The sequence below is a fragment of the Copadichromis virginalis genome, linkage group LG18 (assembly GCF_057382275.1).
Source record: "Copadichromis virginalis isolate Kocher_CV1m ecotype Utaka linkage group LG18, C_Virginalis_male_GT1.1, whole genome shotgun sequence".
NCBI lineage: Eukaryota > Metazoa > Chordata > Actinopteri > Cichliformes > Cichlidae > Copadichromis > Copadichromis virginalis.
The window spans coordinates 13171091-13195092 of NC_140635.1; the positions used below are offsets into that span (position 1 = coordinate 13171091).

At 39.3% G+C, this 24002-nt stretch overlaps 1 protein-coding gene across 11 annotated transcripts in view; it reads left to right on the forward strand.

Annotated features, from left to right (window-relative positions):
- The first annotated feature begins 2084 nt into the window (after nt 1-2084).
- The window catches only part of LOC146687412 (receptor-type tyrosine-protein phosphatase F), a 158067-nt gene continuing 136149 nt past the window's right edge, over nt 2085-24002 (forward strand). For 8 of the 11 annotated variants that reach the window (XM_085438516.1, XM_085438512.1, XM_085438513.1 and 5 more), the window contains exon 1: nt 2086-2570. The gene's annotated coding sequence lies outside the window, so the exon portion shown is untranslated. Of the gene's footprint in view, nt 2571-24002 lie in introns of all 11 variants that reach the window. The other 3 variants (XM_085438509.1, XM_085438510.1, XM_085438511.1) reach the window with 1 other exon arrangement.

The following is a 24002-nucleotide window of genomic DNA, read 5'->3' on the forward strand; positions in this document are numbered from 1 at the left end:
AGTCATAGTCCATATTCTATTTTTGTACAACTATTAAGTCAGCCTCAAAACCATCAAGTGCCAACTGAGGGTCTTCTAGATAGAAATTAATTTCTTTACAAGTAATTTCTCTTGACTAATTTCCCCACAGAGTTCAATAAAAATTTAATAAAGAGGAACAACTGATAAAGGGATCCATGTACTGTATGAATCTTCCTCCTAGCAGTGTTGTGGTTTAAGGCTGATATGGTACCTTTTGATTTGCACTAATTTAGCTACCAATCAACTTCAAATCACAGCAATAATTATGAAGAGAAAGAAGTTTAGACGGGAGAGTTCGTTCCAGTACTATGATGAAAGTAATTGTTCAATTGACTGAAAAAATGGTTTTAAGGTTCTGTGATGTATATTAGCCCTTAATAATTATAACATTAATGTGCAAAAAATGGAAGATATTCTACTGGTAAGAGCATCACAGTACAAAACTGTACTGCTAAGCAAATGTTTGGAAGGACAAAGTATAGTTGCCCTTTTAGAACTCTTTAGCAGTACTGCTGAAAAAACAAACACACACACACACACACACCACTAGACATGTTCTTTGACCTTGACAAACAAAGATTGTTTATAGGTCTCTAACACTGTCCACGAGAGATGTCTAAAACTGAAAAACAGGCCTGGTTTTGGCCACCAGAGATATGTAATGGCGTTATTGGACACATGCACCACTTTCTCTCTGTGGCACCTACATACTGAAGGTTGTTGTGTCAAAACAATGGCCTCCTTTAAAGTGTAATAAAGCTGGCTCGGCCTCTTATTTGTGCAACAAGATTCTATTCCTGGAACAATGCATTAGACCGTGATTATCATTTGTCAGCCAAAAGGAACAGAATTCCCTTTCAATCACTCAGAGGTCAGGTAGCAAGTCATTTTGTTGAAGTAGAGGTGAATATATTCGTGAGCCTCTGTGTGTGTGGTGAACTCAGGACCTGCTTGATTGCCCAATTGCAAGAGACATTTATGGCAGGGTAAAACCTTGTGTAAACGTCATTTGCACCAGTTATTAGGAAGGTGTGGCAGATAGGTTGGAGCTGCAGTACAGCAGGGGTTCTGCCAAGCAAACGATTGATCATGGTAAGGTTAGAAGGCGGAGTAGATGGGTTGTCAGAACCCTGAAGATATTCAGGTCCTCATTACTGGGGGTCACAGTATCCATGACCTGCACGTTCAGCTGTGTCGCTTGAGTGCTCATGCACTAACAGCCAGGCTGCACTGTAAGCAGAGCCCATTCTCTGTCCCCGTGAATTCTGTTGGTCCCAAAAACTGTCCTTGATTGCCAGTGGGTTACAATTAAACTGGATTCCAAGTCCAGATTTAAAGTGATCACCATCAGAAATAAAAAATTATAGCGTAATATACAAGGATTGCAGACCACAAAGTCAGTCTGCAAATCTTTCTTAAAAATAATTGTGGATTGCTTTAAAATCAGTGCAGTATTTGTTGTCAAAGAAAACTTGTTAACATGCTTGGGTGTCACTGCACAGTGGGGAATTGTTCTTGCCACCATCTCCCAAGGTTGCCTTTTAAAAAAACAAACAATTTCAGCTAGTGGTGAAAGAGCTACAAAGTTGCTTAGCACTTATAAATTATATTCATATATATATTGTACCTTTGTACAAAGCCTTCACAAGGTGAGATCAAGGATGAGGTTTGAGGATGCAGATGCATTTTATTAGCTGAAGAGTAGGGCAGTACTTAATAGTAAATTTTCTATTCTCGGTGGTAATTCACGACTTTGCTCGTTGCAGCAGTTAGTAGACAGTTTAATGTAAGAACTCTGTGTTTGCCTTCTGAACCATAATTAACTTCCAAATTCGCGTATTCGTTGCAGAAAAATGCCTTGTCTTCCATAGCAGTTGCGTATAGTGTAAATAGAGAAATCAAAATGACTGTTTTGAGAGCCCCCTGTGTCTAGTGCGTGCCTTCAGAGGCTACAGGACTTCAGGAACAGAGATGAATGGACACAGAAGCGAGTGCAGCCGAGTGAATCCGAAAATCCTGCTGACCGACCTGTATGTGTTTTCTCCACGGGGGCAGAAAGAAGCGTGACTGTGAAGGGAGAGACGTAACAACTCCCTACCTTCCACAGCTCCTTCTGTGGGGGGAGACTGTGCGCAGACTTGTGCTTACTAATTAACTTGCCAGAGAAGAAAATTCACACAAAAGAGAAGAAGTCTCATTTCTTATCGTCTCGGGGTTTTTTTCCCCTCACATGCATGCAGCGACACTGAGCACTTAAAGCTGACGTTAACCCGTTAGCGGCGAGACGCAGGAGCTGCCACGAATAGATCCAGTATCCACGACCCCGGTCGGCTGACCGGGATAGGACCTCGTGTTCCTCTCGCACTGGACTCGTATCTTTCCCCCCCTCCTTCGCTTCTTTTACTCCTTGGACTGGTTCTAACTCCCGTTTTGTGGCTGTTAATTACATGAAGTGGATTGTTGTGCTCGCTACAAACTCAAACCGGGACTAAACGTTGTGGTAGAGAGACGGAGAGAAATGCCAACGGCCGTGACAAAGAGGAGATTCAGTAAGTGCACGTTATCTCTGTCTAAATGTCCCCCATTGAACTTGAGACGCGGCTTTTAGCGGTGCCGTTAAGTTGCATAACTTGCGGATTTTTTTTATTGTTCAAACGTTCACGAATTTGTTTGTTAAAAGTGGAAACACTTAGAAAAAATGGCATTAAAGGTGCACTACGTGAACTGCTGTCGTTCCGTTTGGGGGGGGAAATGGGGCTCCGACTAACCTCAGACAGCCACGCACACAGTTTGTTGCTGTTTTATACATGCTAACTCTAAATGTATAGCTAACAGCAACTTTTATTTCAGTGCCGAATGAGAGCGACTAATATGTGGTCCGCTTGAGAGACGGTCCAAGAAATATCCTGCCTCTCATTTCATAAAGAAAGCTACCCACTCAGATGTAGGTAAAAGGGAAAAGATGAGGTGGAATATTAATCTTATTTTTTCCTTTTCTTTTTTTGTAAGCGCAAACCTGCGCATTTCATAGATTGCATGCACTTTTCAGTGAGCAGGAGTCTTCGCAGGACCGAAATCTTTAACCATGCTGAAAATCTGTCGACAATTACTAATGAAAGAATAAACGGGGGGAGCAGTGGTGGTCTTTGGGCTGCGAGCCCATCGTCACCCTGTTTTTCTTTCTTCTTTCATTCCTTTTTTTCGCAGGGTGTGTAATTGCGATGCGGTGATTTTGATCCCATTTTGATCATTACAATAAAGAACGATTTGCCCGGAGGTCCTAGCTGTCTCCAGACCTGGCTTTTTCACTTCGTGCGAGCGTGCATGAGTGCGCGGGCACGTCGGTGAGTCCTCACCCCCCCTCTGGCATATGAAATCTTTGCTCTGTCTTTATTTATCATTACCAGACAGGTCGGTGAGTCCTTGTATGCCCATCAGTTGCAGAGGCTCCTGTCATGTGTGTCTCATCCCTCACACTTGCTGCAGCACTGGCTGCAGAGGAAGGTTTCATGTCAAGAAACTGCTCCTTGCATCTCTGGCAAGAAAAAGAATAGATTTCATCACCAGCCCTTCATGAGAGACTTTAATTGTGGAGCAATTTTTATGACAGCGTTTACAATTTGCAGGTGCGCCACATCATCTGATAACCTCGAGGCCGGTTCAGATCGTGAACAGATGTCAATTGGTTTTTCACTGGGTGGATATACATATAGATTCCTCAGCATTGCATCAATCCCTCGCCCTGTTGGGTTTATTTAAAGAAAGGATCGGAAGCAATTTTGCAGGGTTGGTTATATGCTGAAGTGGGCTCATGGCCGTGCTTTATCAATACACGAATCCGTTTAAAGCTGTCACAGACACAATGAGGAGAGCTAACCATGAGCCACACTGTAACAGGATGATGCAGGGTGAGTTAGTTTCTTGGAATTGCATCAGAGGCTCTCTGCAACCAAATCCTGGGCCCTGCTGCATGTTTGGGTTTCTAACTGCCAGCTGAAAAAAAAGTGACCCGGTGTATTTCTATTCTACATTTGTAGTGACCTGTCCTATAGATGGTGTGTGGCTTATGCATATAGATTATTTTACCAGCAAACGTACGGATTTGTCAAACTTGGATGTCATTGCTTTCCCAAAGTAGGTGATTCTGATGCACCAACATGTTTGGCTCCATGTTTCTGAATTATTCTGGTGGACAGACATGTTATCAATTAAGCGTGTGTTGACAGAGCTGGAGCGTTAAGATTTTCTTCAAATTGCTTTGGATGGATTGTAGAGGAGTTAGAGTTTTTTGCTGTGTTTATCTTGGCTCATTTTCCTGTTTACTCTATTTTTTTGCGAGCTGTGAAAGCTATTGCAGAATGAATCTATATCTTTTTAATGCTCTCAGTGAAGTGTGTTTGTATTTTTGACCATGGTATATGTTTGTTTGAATGCTGGCACATCCCCCCCCCCCCCAAGAAAAGACGTGACTTATTTGACTGTGATTGCCGCAGGATTATACTCTGGCCCACGATTGCTTGCTTGTTTTGTTTTGGATTTTGTGTGTGTGTGTGTGTGTGTGCAGGAAAATATCCTAGGCCCTTAGGCGGTGACGTCATTGTGCACACTGAAATTAAGTAGTTCTTATTACTGAGGTCAATCAGCACTTTGCTAATTTCTTTGCTGATTAAAATTCATTGTTTTATTCTCCAGTTTTCAGAGCAGATATTAAGCAGATCAAAAAACTTTAGCTAAGAAATCTGCTTTAGTTAAGATACTTTTTGGTCAGCTTGAACTGCACTGTAGACAAAGATGTGTTCTGCAGTGTTTCCCACAGAATTAGACTGGGTTTGAGGTATGTAAAGGATAAGAGATCATTACTTTGCTGGTTCTCCTTCAGTCGTTCTCACATCATTTGAACTGACTTCATCTTAATTGTCTGGAACTGCAGGTAGAAACAATGACTTCTGTCCTGCTCTCCAGCGTCAGCAAGTTCAGCGTAGCAGCACCAACAGGTGTTTCCCACCTGCTGCAGGTTCTACTTCAGAATGACCGTTTAGCTTCAGAGCAGAACAAGAGCTACAGTTGGCAGATGCAGTCAGAGATGGTGGAAGGTTGCTGAATGACATTGAGGACCACAACAGCGATCTGTCAGAGGGAAAACATTAGACAGGAAGGACCAGGGCTAAATGGCTAGTAGCAACTGAGCTTTCAAAATAAGAGTATCTATAAATAAATGAATAAAATTTTTATTTACAAAATATTGCAATACTTGGACAGTCATTAATATACCTGCACAGCTTGCCTAAGTGTGTGTTTTTAGATACACTTTTTAAAGCCATTTAAAGCCATTTTAAACCCAAATTCTGAGAACAGGATTTGTGACATCGCATCGAGTTTGGAAGATAATCCTTGTCCACTGGGAAATATACAGTGTTGTCCAGAAACTTGAAGCTTGCATTGCTGATGAGAATGGGCTTTTGTGATGAGGGGGACATCTTGCATTCAGTGGTAGCGATGCACCGATCGATGTGCTGGTAATCTGAATCGGCTGGCTTGCTGCTGATTTAAGCTGACACTCACTTTCTTTTCTAGCAAGGGAATTTAGGTTTATACTGCAGAGGAAGTTTTGGTGCCCACCCAGGGAGGTTTCATCCAGGTCTGAAGAAAAATCCACTTTCCTTTTAAAGATTGGAATACCTAGGATGTCACTTCCTCGGGTGGGATACTCAGGCATTTGTATTAATCGAAAACAAGCAAATAAACAACACAAAACAGGAAAATGCAAAGATTTAAGTTGAAAAAGATAAGGGAGTGATTGGATTTACCCCCTCCTACACACACACACACACACACAAAGCCAGGAAAAAAACAAAAAATTTGATTTTACAAATAAATCACATCAAATAAAAGGCTTTTTATCAAAGCATGGCATTTCTATACATCTAAAGCAGGCCTGTAGGCAATCATTATCAACATGATAGTTTCAGGTTTTTGGTATTCCTTTAAATGGTGGAAAGCTGTCACAATTAATTTAGCAAGGACACACACACACAAAGTAAAAGTAACGATACTCTAACCTGCTTTTAAAATATTTGAGTGAAAAATGAGGTTTTTCACTGAGGATTTACTTTCCTTTTCATGTTGTTGATTTGTTGTGTTTGTTGGCCTCAGTACATCTTTGGCCTTTGTGGTGATTTGTGTATTCTTGTGTAGGGTATTTCCTAGCAGGCCTGGTTTGGGGCTAGTAGCCAGAGCATCTGCCTCAGCTCCCTCATATGCCGGTACTCCCTGGCAGGGGCTGGGCTGAATGGCACTGTTAAGGAGCTCCAGCTCCTCTGTGGCCACACACTGAAAAACCACTCGGCACAGCCCTCTCCCCGCCGATGCTTTCTCATGCTTTCAGTATGGGTAAAATCTTGGTAATTTCAGGGCCCTGAAGTTCTAATGAGAGGTTTTGCCCATAGTGCGTTGGTCTGTGGTGGGCGGGATCAGCATTTCTCAGGTTTATAGGGGATTATAACTGTTCTGAGATGCCTCACTGGCCCACTGTCAGGGCGTTGGCACAGAAAAACCAAAACTCTTTTTTTTTTTTTTTTTTTTAAACCACTCAAACTGGTTCAAACTGGTTGTGATGTGTTTCTGGCATAGAATTTGTTTGTCTGTAAGCTAAAGTTTACAATCAGAGCTGCAAATCAGGTCAGTAACTGTAGGTATAAGGGTTCAGATTCACATGCACATATGAGGTGTGCTGATTTTTCCGCCTAGGGGATCAGGATATCTTGCCGTTGCATCTATGGGGATGCTGCAAGCAGCAGCTATTGTCCTTTTTAGCATCCCATCCCCACATAGAGACAGGGTGCTCTTAGTAGCACGCATGGTGGATTTTTAACAATGCCTGTTCCTTAACGTCAGCAGCATAGAGGCAAAGAATGATTTACTACTCTGTCTGCAAGGGTAATGTAGGAGCAATTTGACTGCTGATTGAAACCAGGTCTACCATTTCAGAGTCCACTGGTGGCATTATAAACCATTTACACCAATGTTTTACAGGGCACCTCTGCATTTGGAAAAGTGGAAACAGACACAGGGGCTAAAAATGGCCTGCTCTACCATGTGCCCCCCCTTTTTTTTTATCCATTCCTTGTGCGGTTTGTTGTTTTTTACTTCAAACTATGTGAGTGCTACTGAGTGAAGTAGTGAATACAGATGACATTGAAAGGTCATATGTTAGGTTAATCAGTTCTGTCTGTTTTCATTTAGGCAGTCGGAGATATAGGGGGTCCATCTGCTTTTGATTAGGCAGCCTTTTCCCTAAGTGGTAAAGCTTTTCTCTCCAGCTGCTGAGAGTGAATTAGAGCCATGGTCCAATTTGTTTGTGGAGACCTATGGACATGTATGTAACTTGACTTGCACTTGTGTATACATAAAACATCGCTATTACTTAAATGGACCAAGCAGCGTCGATTGAGTTTTTACTTTGAAGCACAAATCGACTCGTTCTACAGTTAAAGTGTCACTGAAGAGCAAGAAAAAGCGAGTTTTCAGAGAAAAGTTCCAAGACTAATGAGTGAAGAATGCTGGAATTTGATGGCTCAGCCTTGAGGATATCAGTGATCTGTTATTGCCTCTATTTATGACAAGAACTCAAGAAAAGCTGCAGTAATTTCACAAACCTGTCAGCTGAGGCCAGTGACTCTGGTGGAGTGGGGCTTTATTGGTTGCTTTATAAGTTGAGTTAGTGTTGCTGTATCTCACTTGTATTATTTAAAAATATTTAATAAAAGCTGGATATTTTAACATTTGTTAAAGCAAAGATGCAAACATCAGTGAAAACGGTTGGCATTTGCTGCACTATAATTAAATACTGTCTTTAAAAGGGTTTTTGATGCAACTTTTGAAGAACTTTTGAAGATTTAAAATCCCGAGAGCCCAGAACATCACCGTCTCTTTTTTTCCCTGTTAACAAATTTTCTGATGTGAGAAATGGAAACTCTGGACAACTGTGGGACATCATACACACAATGTGCAGTTAGCTGCCCATTGGTATGCATAACAAAGTCTACAGTGAGATGTAGAAACTGTTGCTATTCATCTGCTGTCCCTGTGATCTCAGACAGTCCCAGATGGCTCTGCATTCTCAAAAGGCCATCTAATTAAAACCCGTAACCCCCAAAACACACAGAAGTGGGGTGTCTTGAGTTTAGTAACTGTTTTATTTTTTTTTAAACGTCCTATGTCAGCATTCCTGCTTTTTTGTATATTTTCTTTTCAATTAAGCAAAAGAGAAAGATCAGGATCATGTGATTTGTTCTTAATGATGGCATTGTGTTTATTTTTGCCTTTTATTAAGAGGAATGTGATTCTTAAGTAGAGAATTATCAATAATAATGAGTTTGGGGCCTACTGATGACGATGCTGCTGATGGCTTGGAAAAATGTACAGTACAATGTCGTAAGTACTTATACAATAAGTTAAGTTACGATAATATATCCATGGAAAAGTGGCTTAGAAATTACTATCTGAAATACACTGAATATCACTGCCTCTGTGTTCTCAAAAGAAAAAAATATTTTCTGCTTTTCTGCTTGCTAAATTATAGCGTATAACATGCTTGTTGTAGCAACACGTTGTACAATGTAGCATAACTCAGTGCGGCGATAAATCAGGCTATTGACCATGCAATTTCCTCAGTATCTGTTCAACAGCAGTGATATGGTTGTTCATCTGAAGCGATGTCTTGTGGTTTGGCACTACATGAGAATGTTTTTGTTGCATTGTATGTGGCGGCTTTTGTTTTTGTATCATCCCACTGAGAAACCTCTTGCAGAGACTAAACTCCATTGTTACACTTTGTGCTCTCGAATACCGTAGTTTTATGCCTTCATAAAGATGGTATCATAGTAAATTGAAAATGGAAACATGAGACTCGTCCTCAGGCAGACCTTATTTTTGCGGTGTTGAAAACATATGAAATTGTAATGCCACTGTAATGCATCAAATCCAAATGTGAATTTTATGAATTAGAGTCCAAATAGCTTCATGTGCTCTACACTTGCCGCTCGTGGGTTATTACTTCTTTTGAAGGAGACGTTGACATCAGTTTTGTGGATGCTGAGGCTCGGGCTTTGCCACTGTAGAGGGTATTATCCCATCCTGTGTACTGGTAAACGTATCGGGCTGTTGACAGGAACATGCAACGCACGTCTAAGGCCTCGGTGCCTTGGCCGTTCATCTGCCCAGTCAGCAGAAGTCTGCAGATGACGCACTCTTTCATTTTAGACAAATGCTGGATGGGGACAAATGGATAGAGCAGCGGTTCAGCGGCTGGTGTCATTCGTTGCGCTTGTCATTGACTACCTATTCTTTTCAGCTTCTCATCTAATTAGGGCACACTGACTCACATAGTCTCACAAACACACAGATTGGTACCTGAATTGATGCAGAACATTACATGAAGGTCAAACAGTCAGCTGTCTTATCAAGCTGATTTAAATGTCACATACATAGATTAATCACTGAGTGCAGTTCACAACGAGCTAGTTTTTCACCCTAAACACGGTTTGACTTCTCGATTTTCAGAAATATTGCCTTACACTAACACTGGGTAAATTATCTTTAGAAAAATAGGAGACATGCCCATCTTTCATTTAGTGCTTTACTGTTCTTCATTGACATGTTGCAGCATAGTTGCCTAAGTGATAATGGGAAACATTTGACAGTCATAATGCAATTTTCCAGTTATGTTAAGAATCATGACTTTGCAAGTTTTATCTCGCATGCGTTCTTTCTTTAGATGGATGTTAGTACACTCCAGCTTTCTTTCTTTTTTTTCCCCCAAAAGCTCCTTTGCTCAAGGGAATAACTGTCCAGTCCATTACCAGCTTTGGTGAGAATATGGTTATACGAGGGCATGGATTCTGGGCGCTCTTTAAGGTGCAAAAATCTTCCGAAAAAGAGCAAGAAATCAGTATGAAGAGAGGACACTCGTCAAATTCCTTTTAGCGTACAGCCTCTGTAAAAGCAGTTGAAGTCTCACAGTTGGTTTGGTTTTTAGAGGCTTGGTAATATTGAAATTGTGTCAAGACAAGACAAACATTTTTTTTCACACGTAAACAAAAACTGAGTAACTGACCTTGAGATGGTTGTGGCAAGTGAATTGTGACACATGAGCCCTCGTTGGCACTAACTGGTCATGCTAAAACACAACAGTTAATGGAAGAAAAGTGCATGCCTTGCACTCAGTCTGCCTCGCTGATATGGCAGATGGATAGGATTTTAGGGAGTGGGGGTGGGGCTCTTTGGCAGTGAGGGACAGAGATGACAGCTCTTCGTCTGTGGAGGGCTACCGAGGGCCTTGGCTCCTCCTGACAGAGCCTTGATGCCATCAACGACCATTAGTGTTGACAGCATGTCATCGTGTCACACTGCAGCTCACGGTGAAGCAGTGAATAACTAAGAGCAGCAAATAAAAATGGCACACTGAGAAATAAACTGGATTTTGTAATGTGAGTCTGAAGATTTTTGTCTCCTATGTTTTGCAGGAAGGCTTGTCAGAGTTTATAAAAGCTGAACAGACCCAACACTTCATTTGAAATAGAAATATCCACTTCAAATAAATCACAAAGAATACAAAAACAATCAAGCTACAACAAAAAGACTAAATTATGTGCTGTCTAAATCTCATCTTGACTTTTGGCCTTTCCTTCGAGTGAGACGGTTGGGAAAGCTAGTGTTATGACACAAGTGAAGACAAGTGACTCCAATAAAGCCATGTAATGAAATAATTCAGTAAATGAATTAAGGGCTGAGCAATGCTTAAACGAGGACTTTTCCCACGGCTAGTCGCGCATTGCACAAACCCCCCAAAAAACCTAATAATATGAGGCTGCCAATAATGTGCCATCAGGTCTCTAACTTGTACTTGTGAAATACTGAAATGTGTAAAGTATTTATATATTCAGAGTATAAAGGATAGCATCTTTAGGGTCTCTGGCGTTAAACAGGTGATAACAATCACAAACATATGTGAATGTTTATTCTTTTTTTTTTTAATTTATATACTTTTATGATAGTTTGATTCCTTTAGGATGTTATTCGAGTAAGATAACAAGATGGCCACAACAATCACAACAGGGGGGCAAACCTGCAAAATTTTGTACATTTAGGCCTCACGTACACGGGTATTTTTGAAAACAGAGATTTTATTTTATTTTTTTTTAAATCCGGTCCACACACGCAGATTTAAAAAAATATCTCTGTCCATATGTAAATGCAAAAAATTAAGTCAAACACTGTTAAGAACGCGCCAAATCCTAACCGCGTAGAAATGTTGGCCAATCAGAAGTCTTGAAGCCGGAGAGGGAAAGAGTAAGCAAAACCTTAGAAGTCTTAGTTTCACTTATCCAAAATGCCATTGACATGTGAATGAAAGGCCCAAACACATAGAAAAAGCTGCATTTTCAAAAATATTCATGTACATGTGGAGGTAGTTTTACACTAAACAACAAAATCTGCTGTAAAGCCAATGTGGAAATGCAAAAAAAAAAAAAAAAAAAAAAGTTCCTTCAGTGGCCACTTGAAGCTGGCTCTGAAAGCATCAATCGTAAAGTACTCACCAAAGACTCTTCTGTTAAAATGCCCAACTCTACATCATTAAATAGCATAGGGGTTTTTGTGGGGGGTTTTATGTTTTGGTCTGAAAAACCTTTTTGGTTTCCCCCCCTTCAGATATCACTTTACAAGTCACTCAACTGGAGTCTGTGTTGTTGGTTCTTGTGGAGCATTTCGATGGACCAATATTTGTAATACTTTTGCTGTGTGCTACAGACTGTCCTAGGAGTGTGCTCCAGTTTTAATGAAGGAAATTCTAGTATTTTATCAGTCTGTAACTTTGCACTAACTCCAAAATATTAACTTGGCAGTGTCCAAAATGGTAATGAACATTAGGCTTCAAAATGCCTAGTCCAGAGCAAATGGGACGCATTCCCATCGACCTTAACAATAGTAAATAACCATATGCTTTTCTTTAGTGTAAGTCCACCTTCTCTGATATTATTAAAAAAAAAAAAAAAACTTTAAATTTTTAAATTGCATTTTAAAAATTGCCAACAGATAAAGCTGTAGTGTCTGATACTTTCCTTGAGGGATTTGTTTTAGTGTTTCACTCCCATCTCTCTGCAGTGAAGTAAAAGTAAGAGGGAATGGAGAAGCGCTGAGACTTTTGAACTTGCTTTTAATGGAATATCTTTGCAGTGACCAACATGATAAGTTGTTTCCTGGATCCCATTTATATATAAATATGGGCTATGATAATATAAATGGCCCTGTGTGTAGGTGCACATAACCAACATTCATCAGACTCACAATAAGTACATTTCAAGGTTACACACTGCAGTGCACAGCTGAAATCCTGTCGAATTTTCCTAACTGTAGTCAGAAAGTAATGGAATATCACAGCATGAGGTTACAGAGTGGTTTAGGTGGTGGAGGGAGGGGAACTCATTTGGCTCTGTTGGTACTAAATGGAATTTATTGTAGATTTAATGTCTATGGACATTGGATAAAAGACTGCTTTCCATTTCAACAAGGTCTAAAGGTTATTTTCCATTACCGCACATTCATGGGTGTGGTAGATCTTCCAAATAAATAAATATTTATTTACTCATTTTTTTTATGTTTCTTTTTATAGTGGCAAATACACAAGCATAAAATGCAAAATACAGCATATCATAGTATTAAAGCTGGAGCTAATTTTCAGCTTTTATTGCTAGATAGATTTTTGCTTTAACTTAGAACTGTATTTAATATCGTACACAACATATACGCTATTATACAAGACAAACTACAAAAATATTAAAAAATACCCAACCTGTTCCCTAGAAGGATGCAAAGTCCCTGATGACTGATGACTACGTGCACTGGATCAACAAATGTGACTTTATTTTCAATCTTAGTTTTAATTCTTGGAAATTTTGGATTCTTGCAAGAATAAAATAGTAAACCCTTACAAGAAGAAGGCTAAGGCATTCTTAGTCTTCATAGATACACCTGAGAAGTGAGCTAGTTTGCATTTAATGATTTAATGATGGCATTAAAACTTGGCAATTTCTTTGAACCTGACTTTAATGAGATATTGCCAGTTGCAAATTTTAAAAAGTGTTATAAAATAATAGTGTAGTCAAATTGTTTAAGCTAATCCACAATCTTTTTGGAAACATTTCTTTTACTATTACAAAAATGATTTTGATTAAATTAACTTGAACAAATTTGTCTTAGAGCAAGTTGCAAAGTTTCCCTCAGGAAAAAGTGACGTATACGTAAACAGTATATGTCTATTTCACAGGAATAGATATGTCTTAGTCCACATTTACATGTTCAATGTTTTTTCCCTTCTTTTTTTTTTTTTTTGAATGTCTCTTGATGATTAGCAGCCTAGAAAAAAGTTTTGTTTTCATGTCAATGCTGCAAGAGTTTCTGAACATATTTGACCTGGAAGGAGTTTTCCCAAAGGTCTATGACCTAAAACTGCATTTGCATGTGGATGACAGACATAGAACAAGCAGTGTTTTGGAAGAAAAAAAACAAAACTGTGTGCTGTTGAACAAGACCTTTGTTAGACCTTTGTTAGACATCCCTTTTAGGCTTATATTATAAGTTATATTATGTCAGTGTCATTAATTGTTTTTTTGTTTTTTTTGGTGTTCTGTAGTATTGTATTCCTATCCTGCATACTAATTTGCGGTGGAGGGTCTGTTCTTTCTTTTAACCTGGTTTTCGTCAGCTCTGAGTCATTATGATTTATAACTAAATTTTTTGGATTTTTTTTTTTTTAGTCATAGCTCAAACATTTTACTTTACTGACACCCTTTGTTTGTGCCTACCAGGAAGAGTCAAGAGGACCCTATGGACTCAGCAAGGTGAGATCCATGTTACAGCTCCACTAAAAGGGCAATGATTCATGAGGCTAGCTCTTCTGTCCCTGGGGCTGGGAGGAATAGCTGGCATTATCTTCTGCAAATGGGTTTGAAAATGCTCTTGGCCAGGTTGACCAAGGCTGATTTATAGCTCAAGATGTGCTAAATGGCTTGGCTCTCATTCCCAGCATAAGTATGAGCCCCTACTACCACCGCATGCCTAAACATGCACACAGAAATGCAAGTATACTTACACCTCGCCCAGTTCACTGCGTTCAATCTGCAGTTGTGAAGTTTTCAGCAGACGAAAAGAAACAGAAGTAAATTTATGACATCAGAGCAGAATAAGTAGTCTGTAGTTCTTAATGTCAGCCCAAGGATAAGCAGTTTTCTACCTTTATCTTTCTTTGTCAAAGCGTATATACAGATATGAACCTTATCCTTGAGTTGAAGTTGGAACCACTGTCAAAGAAATAGAAATTGCCTCCGAAAAAAATTATTCCTTTTTATCTTGAATCGAAGATAGAGCTCCTCTTTCAGAAATAGTGTGAAACAGTGCAGTTAAGCTTCTCTGGACAGCTTAGTCTTAAGAATTTTCTTTGAGTGTTTCCCATCCTAATAAGTTGTATTTCCATGTCTGATCTTTGGATCCTCTTGGCAGCTCTGAATTTGTTCCAGCCAGGTAATATTGCATACAGTACTTGAGATAAGACGGCATAATCTGAAAATGTTTGGAAAAGCTTGAGTCCCTTGAAATGGTGCCCATTTATTTAAAGCCTTCAATTGTCACAAAGCAATTAATGTGGCAAACAACATCACCGTGCCTCTCGGAAGGGCTCAGGATTCTCTAGTCCTTATTAAGTCAGGCACTCCCCTCTCTGATTCCCATGCTGTTTCCTATGTAACATATAGAAATGGTCTCGTGCTTCACACGCAAAGGGGCATTAGTCACATTGTCAGGTAAACGAGGACTGCGTATGAACAGGCGGATTGTAATTGAAGGTCATAACGACATCAAACATGTCCTTTCTTGTGATTGCATTTAGCCTTTTCTTATAGAATTGTAGGGACTGGCAGAACCAGAAATCGGGAAATCATATTACAAATAAGGTTACACAAACTAGATATGACTTAGTTTGTGAAACGTCTAAAATGCAAACTGACAGTGAATGTTTTAGCCAACATCACCTGCTCGTAGCGTTGCAGCAAACCCCTTTTTAGAAGATTCCTAGCTCTGTCTCACCATTCTTACGTAAGATCCAAAGGAAGGCAAAATGTGAGCTCAAATCTTGTCTCCCAGATGAGCCTCTGGAATTCAGTAGAGGATCAGCAGCAGTAACTCTGGATTTTAATGAGTGACATTTAAAGTCTCTCTGTGTTAGAAGTCTCCGCATGATGTTTGTCCAAGCTATTATGTATCTTCTCCTGCACCCCCAGCCCCTCATCAGAAAACCAGCTTTTCCAAGCAGGTTGTTAAAGTTTGTAAACGGTGTACTTACAAGTGGATTATTTAAAAGGTCCCCGTGTCAGACAGATCTTTATCTGGCGGCTTGGCAGCTTGACTCTGGCTCACTTGGCTTCCTGTGTCTGCATGTTGATTAGCTTGTTTTTCTCCCCTTCCCTGGCTTTGGTGTGTAGGTTTCTGAGCTAGCTCGTGTCGTGTAATATAGGGAACTTTTTAACTTATTTTCCAGTAGAAATATATTTTTAAGAAAACATCATCAACTGATAAGATAAGACTACGTTATTATATTAAAACGAGTTCATTTTTTATGTAAAAGGAAACTAAAGACATGAGAAGCTACCAACTGTAGTTCTAGCTAGCTGGTGATGCTGAATGTTGAGAATGCTCGTTTGGGCCCATTGAGCTAAGCCTCCTGACTCGGAACAATAAAACTGTGATCAAATACTACCCTTAGATAGAAAGAGAGAGTTCAGTGTATCTTGACTGTGTGAAGATCGTTAGCGTTACAACAGACCATTGAGAGCCCCATTAAAGCACTGAAGCTTATGAGTGGCTGGCCTCAAGTGTAAAATAAATGACAGTGGATGAAGGAAGTTGAGTGCTTGACATCAAATTTTGTCATGTTTGTTTGTTCAGCACTTGTTTGATGAAATACTCTTAAAGTAAATTCTCTACATACAAGCATTTTTTCTCTCAGTTGTTATTATTTTAGTGTTGATTTTCTTCTTTAACCTGAAAGTGTGTCTGTTGGGAAAACAGACACTAATTTGCCTTTTCGGCACAGACCAGTAGAGTCCATTTTCTACACATCTGATATGTTTTTGTTTTTTTTAATATATAGTTGTCAGGCAGGCTATCATTTCAGACAAATAAGTATTCGGACCACTTTCTAACTCTTTGATTAGCTTACTGTTGTTGTGCCCCATCACTGAGAGCGGTGCTTTTGGATAAAGAAAGGCAAAGGTAATGTTTAGCTGAAAAGTGCATTTTTCCCATGGATATCACTCTGCTATGTCTTCACTGAGTATTTTCAAAGTAAATGGGAAAGTAGATTGATAGTGCTGTTTGTGATTGCTTTTCATGTATGAAGCTCTGAAGTGATAGAGGCAAGCGTCATTGCCCACCCATACAAAGCTTACGAGATGGGGTTTGAAGTGAAAAGCATGAGACATGCTGCGAGTCTGACCCAATGAAAATAAAGAAAAGCTGTTAAAGTTTTTGTTATCTTTTCTTCTCAACGATTGAGAAAATCATAAATGTTTGATTTAAGAAAGCCCGATGCAATATTTCAACAGTCTTTACAACCTTTTTTCCCCAATATTTTATTCTTGCCTTTTCACAGAGCGTAGTTACTAGCATGACACCATGCCTTAAATCTTTGTTCTAAAAATGATCAAAAATGAGGCTAAGGCAAGTACTGAATAACAAGACATTCACTATTATGAAGCGTCATAACCCAGAAAAAAGGTATTTCTCACATTTGCTTGTTTCAGGTCTTATCTATGCTTTTGTACCTGCACAAAGCTGAGCCACTTTGATCTAATCTGAAAGTAATGTTCAGGCATACTTTATCTGCTGAGGTACCACAACCAAACAAACAAACATCAAAGTAGAAAGTTGGGAAATGAGTAAGATTATTTTAATTGAAAAAATAATTGGAGTTCTAAATGACTCTTTCAGGAGAAAACCTTTGCATAATATTGATAGAAAGCAGCAAATATGGTAGCCACAGTTTGGTCAAAGTTATCATAATTAGGTTCTCTGAAATGACGCACAACTTTTAGAATAGTTTTGACTTATATTTTGGACAGTGTCGCATTGTTGGTAAATGTCTTGGTAAGGTTATTTTTTTGCATCATGTAAAATAAAACGAATCCACATGTTAGTGCTGCCATTTTCACTGGTCAAAGTGATAATGTTCTTTACAGCCGGAGATGGAAATTTTTAATGAACCGTATTAGCCCATGTTAGTCCTTGTGCCTGTTACTTTATTATCCGTGCACCAGCCCTCTGGCGTTGGGATTATTCCAATCAGATATGTCAGGTCTCTTATATAATGCTACAAAGTTCACGGGCAGCTTCATGTGGGTGTAAATTAAGATCAGTGTTTCTTTTAGACGTATTTGATGGCTCTATAGTTTTGTTTTAATGAGCTATGATTATCATTACCTTTTAATAATTAATTTGCAAATGAAATATTAACGAGTGTCTGGATAGTGTTTGCTGTATATAGGTAGCGGGAATGTTGAAATGTTTGCTCCTGTAGTATGTTGCCAGCTTTTTTCATGAAGCTTTGCCTTGTGCCAGGTAGCTAGTGAAAAATAAGAATTTCTTTCTGATCAGTTGGCTGCTTAAAGAAATGGTGGTACATTTGACCTTCTGGATTGCTTAAATAAACCCATGAACAAATAAACCATTGAATGCCAGTAACCATTAGTCTTAGTAAGTGCAGGTTTCTGGCTTTTGTCATTGTACTTGAGGTAATATTTGCAGAGGTTTAACTGTGAATAACTGAACCTTTCTGACAGGTAGTGGGCTGGATAGTATTATGTACTGCTTACAATGTTCCACTGGGGTGAAAAAAAGGTTGGGTTGGAAGCGATCCAGGACCTTGTCCTGACTACACAGGAAATTGTAACTTTGTCGTAATTTGTCTGGAGGGACTCGAACATAATGGTTTTACAAATTGTACAGATTTGTAGCTGCACGTTTGTGATCTGATCACCCAAGGAAAACATAGGTAGCAACAAGGTCACAGACCCAGAGACTTTCCATAGCTCGCAGTGAAATGTATTCCAGTCCCTGGTTTTGGTTCAGAATCAATAAAGTGAAGTCCTCCAAAATGCCAACAAACTAAAATGATTTATAAGATAAGCAAAAATTATTTGTGGTCGTCTGCATATTCATTGCTGACTTGTCCCATTATTCAGAGACTCATTTACATTTTAAGCAGCATATCATGGTCAAGGACTGTGTGTTCTTCCTCCTGTGAACCTCTGGAGCATTGCAATGAGTTTACTCTTTGAGGAAAGAGATGGGCCTATTGATTAGAGACAAATTGACCTGTGTTGGGAGCAGATGAGTAGTCACTCAGTTCTAAATCTAAAGCATGGCGGTGATTGACCTTGTTCAAACTAAATTAAGGCAACAAAAACATTAGCATGTATTTTGTAATTGTTTCTGAATATGCATTAATAACTTAATCACAGATTAGCAAGATCAATGGATGTATTTTACCATGAAGTAGTAAGGAAGGAAGATGCTTGCCAATTATCTCTCTCCCTCTAGCTTTTATCTGCAGGACTCTTTTGTCACAGATGTTAATTGCAAGTAAATGTTTGTCAATAATATGTCAGTCCATCTGGGCTGATAAATATGTCTTGCGTTGGATGTGTGACAATCTAAATATGAGCAACAAGTGTGAATGTTATGAAATGTCAAATGCGCGATGATTTGTTGATGAAATCACATCATTCTTGATTTCTAGCCAGTTAAAAGAAAAGTGTGACTTTCACAAAAACTGATGAGCTGAATTCTTCTGTGCTGTACTTGAATCATCAAAAAACAAACCTTAACAGACAGATCCACCCCCAAATAAGCCATTTTATTTACTTTATTTACCTAATTTATGTGCCTTGATTTAAGAGTCCCTGCTGGATGGGACTGCCTGCATACATACAGTCTGCCTAGCAGTTAACCATCCAGGAGACAAAAAGAGAGAAAATAGCTTTACTTCAGTTGATGACAAGTAATAAGCCTCCTGGAAGTGCAGCAGAAGATGTTCTCTCCATGTGATAGAAGAAAAGCAGTAAACCTGCGGGGGAAACACAGATGTTGAAGACCTATATTAATGCAACCAATGAATATATTATTTGAGCCTCTTGGGTTTAAAATAAATATGAAATTTTTTAGGTGAAACAGCCAGCAAAAGAAAAGACTTATCAGTGACATATTGTAGTTGTTTACATATTTTGAGCAAAATTTGTGGTGGCAGAAATGCACTGTATTTTTCACAGGGATATGCAGATGTGAATATGGTGCTTTACATATTTGTATATGTGTTCTTTCCTCTGTGTTGCTGCAAGCACCCTAGGCAAAAGAATGATGAATTCATTGTTGCTTCTTCTGCACTGGTGCATCTTCTGTAACTATGTTTAAAGACCACTCTGGCATTTTTGCATGTTTTAGCCCACCCAATATGTGCTCGTGATGCTTGATGTAGCAGCTCTATAGCAGCTGGGCTTTGCTTTCTGTGTGCTGGCACTTGCAATGGCATGTGGTGTGTTCGTGTACTCTTGGGAAAGTCCAACACTAGAAAGCCAAAATGATGAACGTGAAGTAGGAAAAGGTTTTTTTTTTTTTTTTTTTTCTCTCCTTAGCTGCAGCCTGTGTTTATATTGACTGTGAAATAATCCATCTTTACAATCCTCATTCTTTATGAAGCGTGGATGCATTTCAGCTATTGTCAAGCAGTAACAGTAGATTTGTATCAGGTTAATCTTTTTTATTTTTAAAAAAGCCTCATCACTCACTCTATTTTCTGTGCAAAAGTCATGGAGTAGTAGCTTTAGGGTGCTTTTATAATAATATATTTTTACAGTCAAATACAATTGTCAAGAAGTTGACCAAATGCACACACACAGGGCTATTGTTCTGTAATACAGAAATCATAATACCTCACAAGCATTTTTGCCTTGTTTGGGGAGCGATTTAAGTGACTGTGTCCAAAATGAGCAGAATAGAAGCACTGCAAAGCCCGACGAGCACTTGAAAAATTGCCCAACTCTGAATTAGACACAAAAAGCTGTGAAATTAAACAGTTCCTCACACGTGTGATAGATTTCAAGGTTATCTCCGTCATTAAACGATGGAGGAGACAGACATTTCAGGGTTCATGCCGGAGCCTGAAGAGTGCTGCGGCAGCCACAGGTCCAGAGCTCAGTAGGTGTCTATCCTGAGGCCCTCGTTCGCTGTGGTGCACTTCTCTAATGTGAGCTTGTGCTTCTTTGCATTAGCAGCAGTGATGCTTCCATTTGACCAAGCTGTTAACAAGTCAGTGCCATGTTTGTGTCCAATGCTAACACAGTAGGAGCAGCGAGAGTGTGCGCACACGGCTGGATCATCTTGGACACGTCAATAAACAGCCAGGGAAGATGAGGATTATATTGCTTCTGTCAATCTAGAAAGTCAGGAAAAGTAAATGACAGTTTTGCCTCGGGGTAGCACCCAATAATATAGTATCTTGGCTGCTGTGTATGTTATTAATCTTCATAATAAGGATTAGACCCACCAGCAGGCTTTGACAAAAACAATCGACCTGTCACTCGAGGCCAGTTACTCTAAAAAACCACCCAAAACTTTATGGCTTCAATTCAATATTTACCCAGTCTGCTGCGCCTGCCATGCTTCACTTGTCTGATCCCTCTTCCAACCAGCTCCATCAGCATTAAAGCGTCTTAAAAACCTAATTTGACTCTAAAGCCACTTAAATTTTTCTCAAGTCTTTTGTGCTTAATTGAAGTTTTTTTTATTTTTTATAATACACCTGGTATGAGCCACAAAATGCAGAAACAACACTTCATTTACTGTACAAAACTAGTGTTGGTAATTTTACATGATTATATGAGCATATTTTGTTGCTGGTTTATTATTACCACATTTAAATGCTTGACTTGGATCCTCTTGGCGCCTAATGCAAATCTCCAATAGTCTTTCACCCCCATTTTTTCCCCCCAGATAAAAACATCAAGTTCAGACAGGTCGCTAGTATTCAAGCTGCTCGTTCTTTTATTCTTCTGCTGTTTGTCAGAGTTTAATGTGGTATTAATATAAGAATACTGATTTTTTTTTTTTTAAATGGGTATTGAAATTCTCTATTTACAAAAATCTAAAGGGTAGGAAAAGTAACAGAAACATGTGTGAGAATTCTTTTTATATGCTTTTTTTTAAGTACTTCCTGTATCATCAGAAAGCTCAGTCTGAAATGAAATGTAATTTTGTGGATGAACCTGTGCAAGCTGCTTTGGACTTTGTGCCCCTTAATTAGTGATGCATTCAAGCACGATACAATTAATTGTTTAACATGATACAAATGGATCCAAAACAGTGTTTTCGTGTTGATTTTCTTAAAGGGTTTGAGAGGATACCCTGCCTGTCACTGTATCACAGCTGGGATACAGGCCCCGCTACCCTGAATTAGATAAATGGAAGAACATAAATAGATTTAAATGCACATTTTTCCCTTCCACATAAAGGAATCAGTCGTTCTTGTTGAAACTGCCTGCAAGAATGAAACAGAAAGCACTTAGAGTCACGTGCACGTGAAACAAACAAGAATTTTAAGTATTTTGCGAAATGTGTTAATTTGAGCTTGATTTTCATCTTGGATTCACAAATTTGAATATTGAAATTTGTTCTCGCAGTCTCGCTGTTAGTCAGAGTGGCACTTTGGGGCACATATGACAATCTGCTATCAAGCAATCAAGATAGTGGTTTTATTGTGTATGGTTCAAAACGACCTATAGTTTACATGTTCCACCAATTACTGCGCGCAGCAGATGTATTTGGCTGATTTTTAAGGAAAATGACTGCAAACACAGACTAAATGGCCATACTGTAACTTGAGCCAGCAGCACCTTGTTTGTATGCTGGCATTGCTGCTTCCTCACGCCCCCACATCAGGTCCCAGTAATGTTCTGGCAAAACGAATCCGTATGAATAGCCATTCTCTGTGATTTTCCATGTTACTGCTGATTATATTTACAGAAAGGCTTCTGTTAGGCTTACTCATTAATACAAAATTTGCAGCAAGGACCAATTAATATTATGGAGTTGTTGAAAATAATATATTTTAAATTATTCACAGTCAGTTAGAGCAACACGGACGGATTTTCCCAAGGACTTTCCCCAAAGGCTTTGTCTTGCCCTGTAAAACAGCCAGTATAACGCCGCATATTAATTAATGAAAGGATTAATCTGACAAGTTCAAAGTCATTAATTCGTTTGGTTGCTTGTGCTAGAGTGAAAACAAAATCTTCAGCTTCAGCTGAAAGCCTTTCTTCATTTTTAGACCTTTGTAGTCTTGAAAATGCCACACAAATGCTTCTGCTTGTTCTGTGCCTTTAATAGACATAAAGTTAACTTCTGTCAGTTTGTGCTGATTATAAGTGATATCCTGTCTCTATGACGTCTGGCTTTTCATTCCACCTCCCAGTGTGACCATTAGAGACGACACTAAACACATTTGATTTCCAATTTGGTCTGACAGCATGTCTGAAGAACTTAGAGTCACCTATATTGTCTAGCAGCAAGATATCCTCATGAAACTGACTTGAAAGCTGGCAAACTCACCGAAGAAGTAGATTTTCTCATTTTGCGTACTTGTCAGGTTCAAAGCTGCATTTCAAGTTGTTTCACTATAGCTACGAGAAAAGATTTTGTGTCGGACAGTAAGTGCTGAATGGCATCAAGGTTTTTATTGGCATGTTCGTCTTGATGCCTCATGAACCTCTCCAAGATTTCTCCCATCAATCTAATACAAGAGAGTGAGCGTCTTCACAGGCTGTCTGCCATTCTTTCATTGTGGCCCTGTTGGGAATGGTGATTGGATCTCAGTCAACCAGCAATAGATTGATTGGTCTTCGACCAGGACGATCGAGTGGCCCTGCACTCTGCGCACGTGTTTTTAGCTTTGTGCGTGGTGTGGGCTCTTATCCTGTATGTATGCTGCTCTCTCTGAGCAACAGCACATCTGTTTCACTCAATCTCCTCTCTCTATTAAGTTCCTGTTTCTCTTTATTCTTTATTATTCTGGTTGCTTCCGTACGTTTTTTGCCGCTTAACTACTCCCTCAGTTTTCATGCTATTTGCACTGTTCAAACTTTAAAAAATTCTGCTCTTTCTGCTAATTATTACTATGACTTTTGGTGCTCATAACTTCTATACTTTTTGAGATATTGAATTTTTTATGCAATATTTTTTGCCCATTTCTGCCACATTATCAGTGGGGTCACTGATTTTCCTTGCCTGGTTGAGCTGTGTTTTAGCTCAGTGAGATGAGCATCCGTTCTCGGACTGGGAGGTCCGGGTTCAAATCCCGCTTATGGCAACATTTCTTTCAGTTAACAGTTAAATTTTTTTAAATTCTTTTCAGCACAAATTTCAGCTTTTTCAGCTGTTTTCAGCAAAAACCTCTTTTCAGCAGAAATTCTGCTGATTCACCTCTTTTCTGCAAAATTTTCAGCCTTTTCACCTCTTATTAGCACAATTCTCAGCCGCTTCTACTCATTTCAGCACAATTGTCAGTCTCTCCACATCTTCTTTGTGAGAATCGGTTTGGCTCAGTGAGATGAGTAGCTGCCTTGAGACCAGAAGGGCCAGGTTCGAATCCTGCTCAGGGCAATGTTTTTTTTTTTTTTCCAACTTTTTCAGCTCTTTTCAGCAGAAATCTTCAGCGTTAAGGCATCCACACAGCATTTTCGCAGGAAATGCAAATTTTTCTAGTTTGAATTGTCTCAGTCTCTGCCAGTGCTGCTGTGCTCATTCTCTTGCTAGGTACAGAGAAGGATGATTTTCCCGTGAACAAGTGTTCCTGATGTAGCCATCAAATTGTTATCTGAATC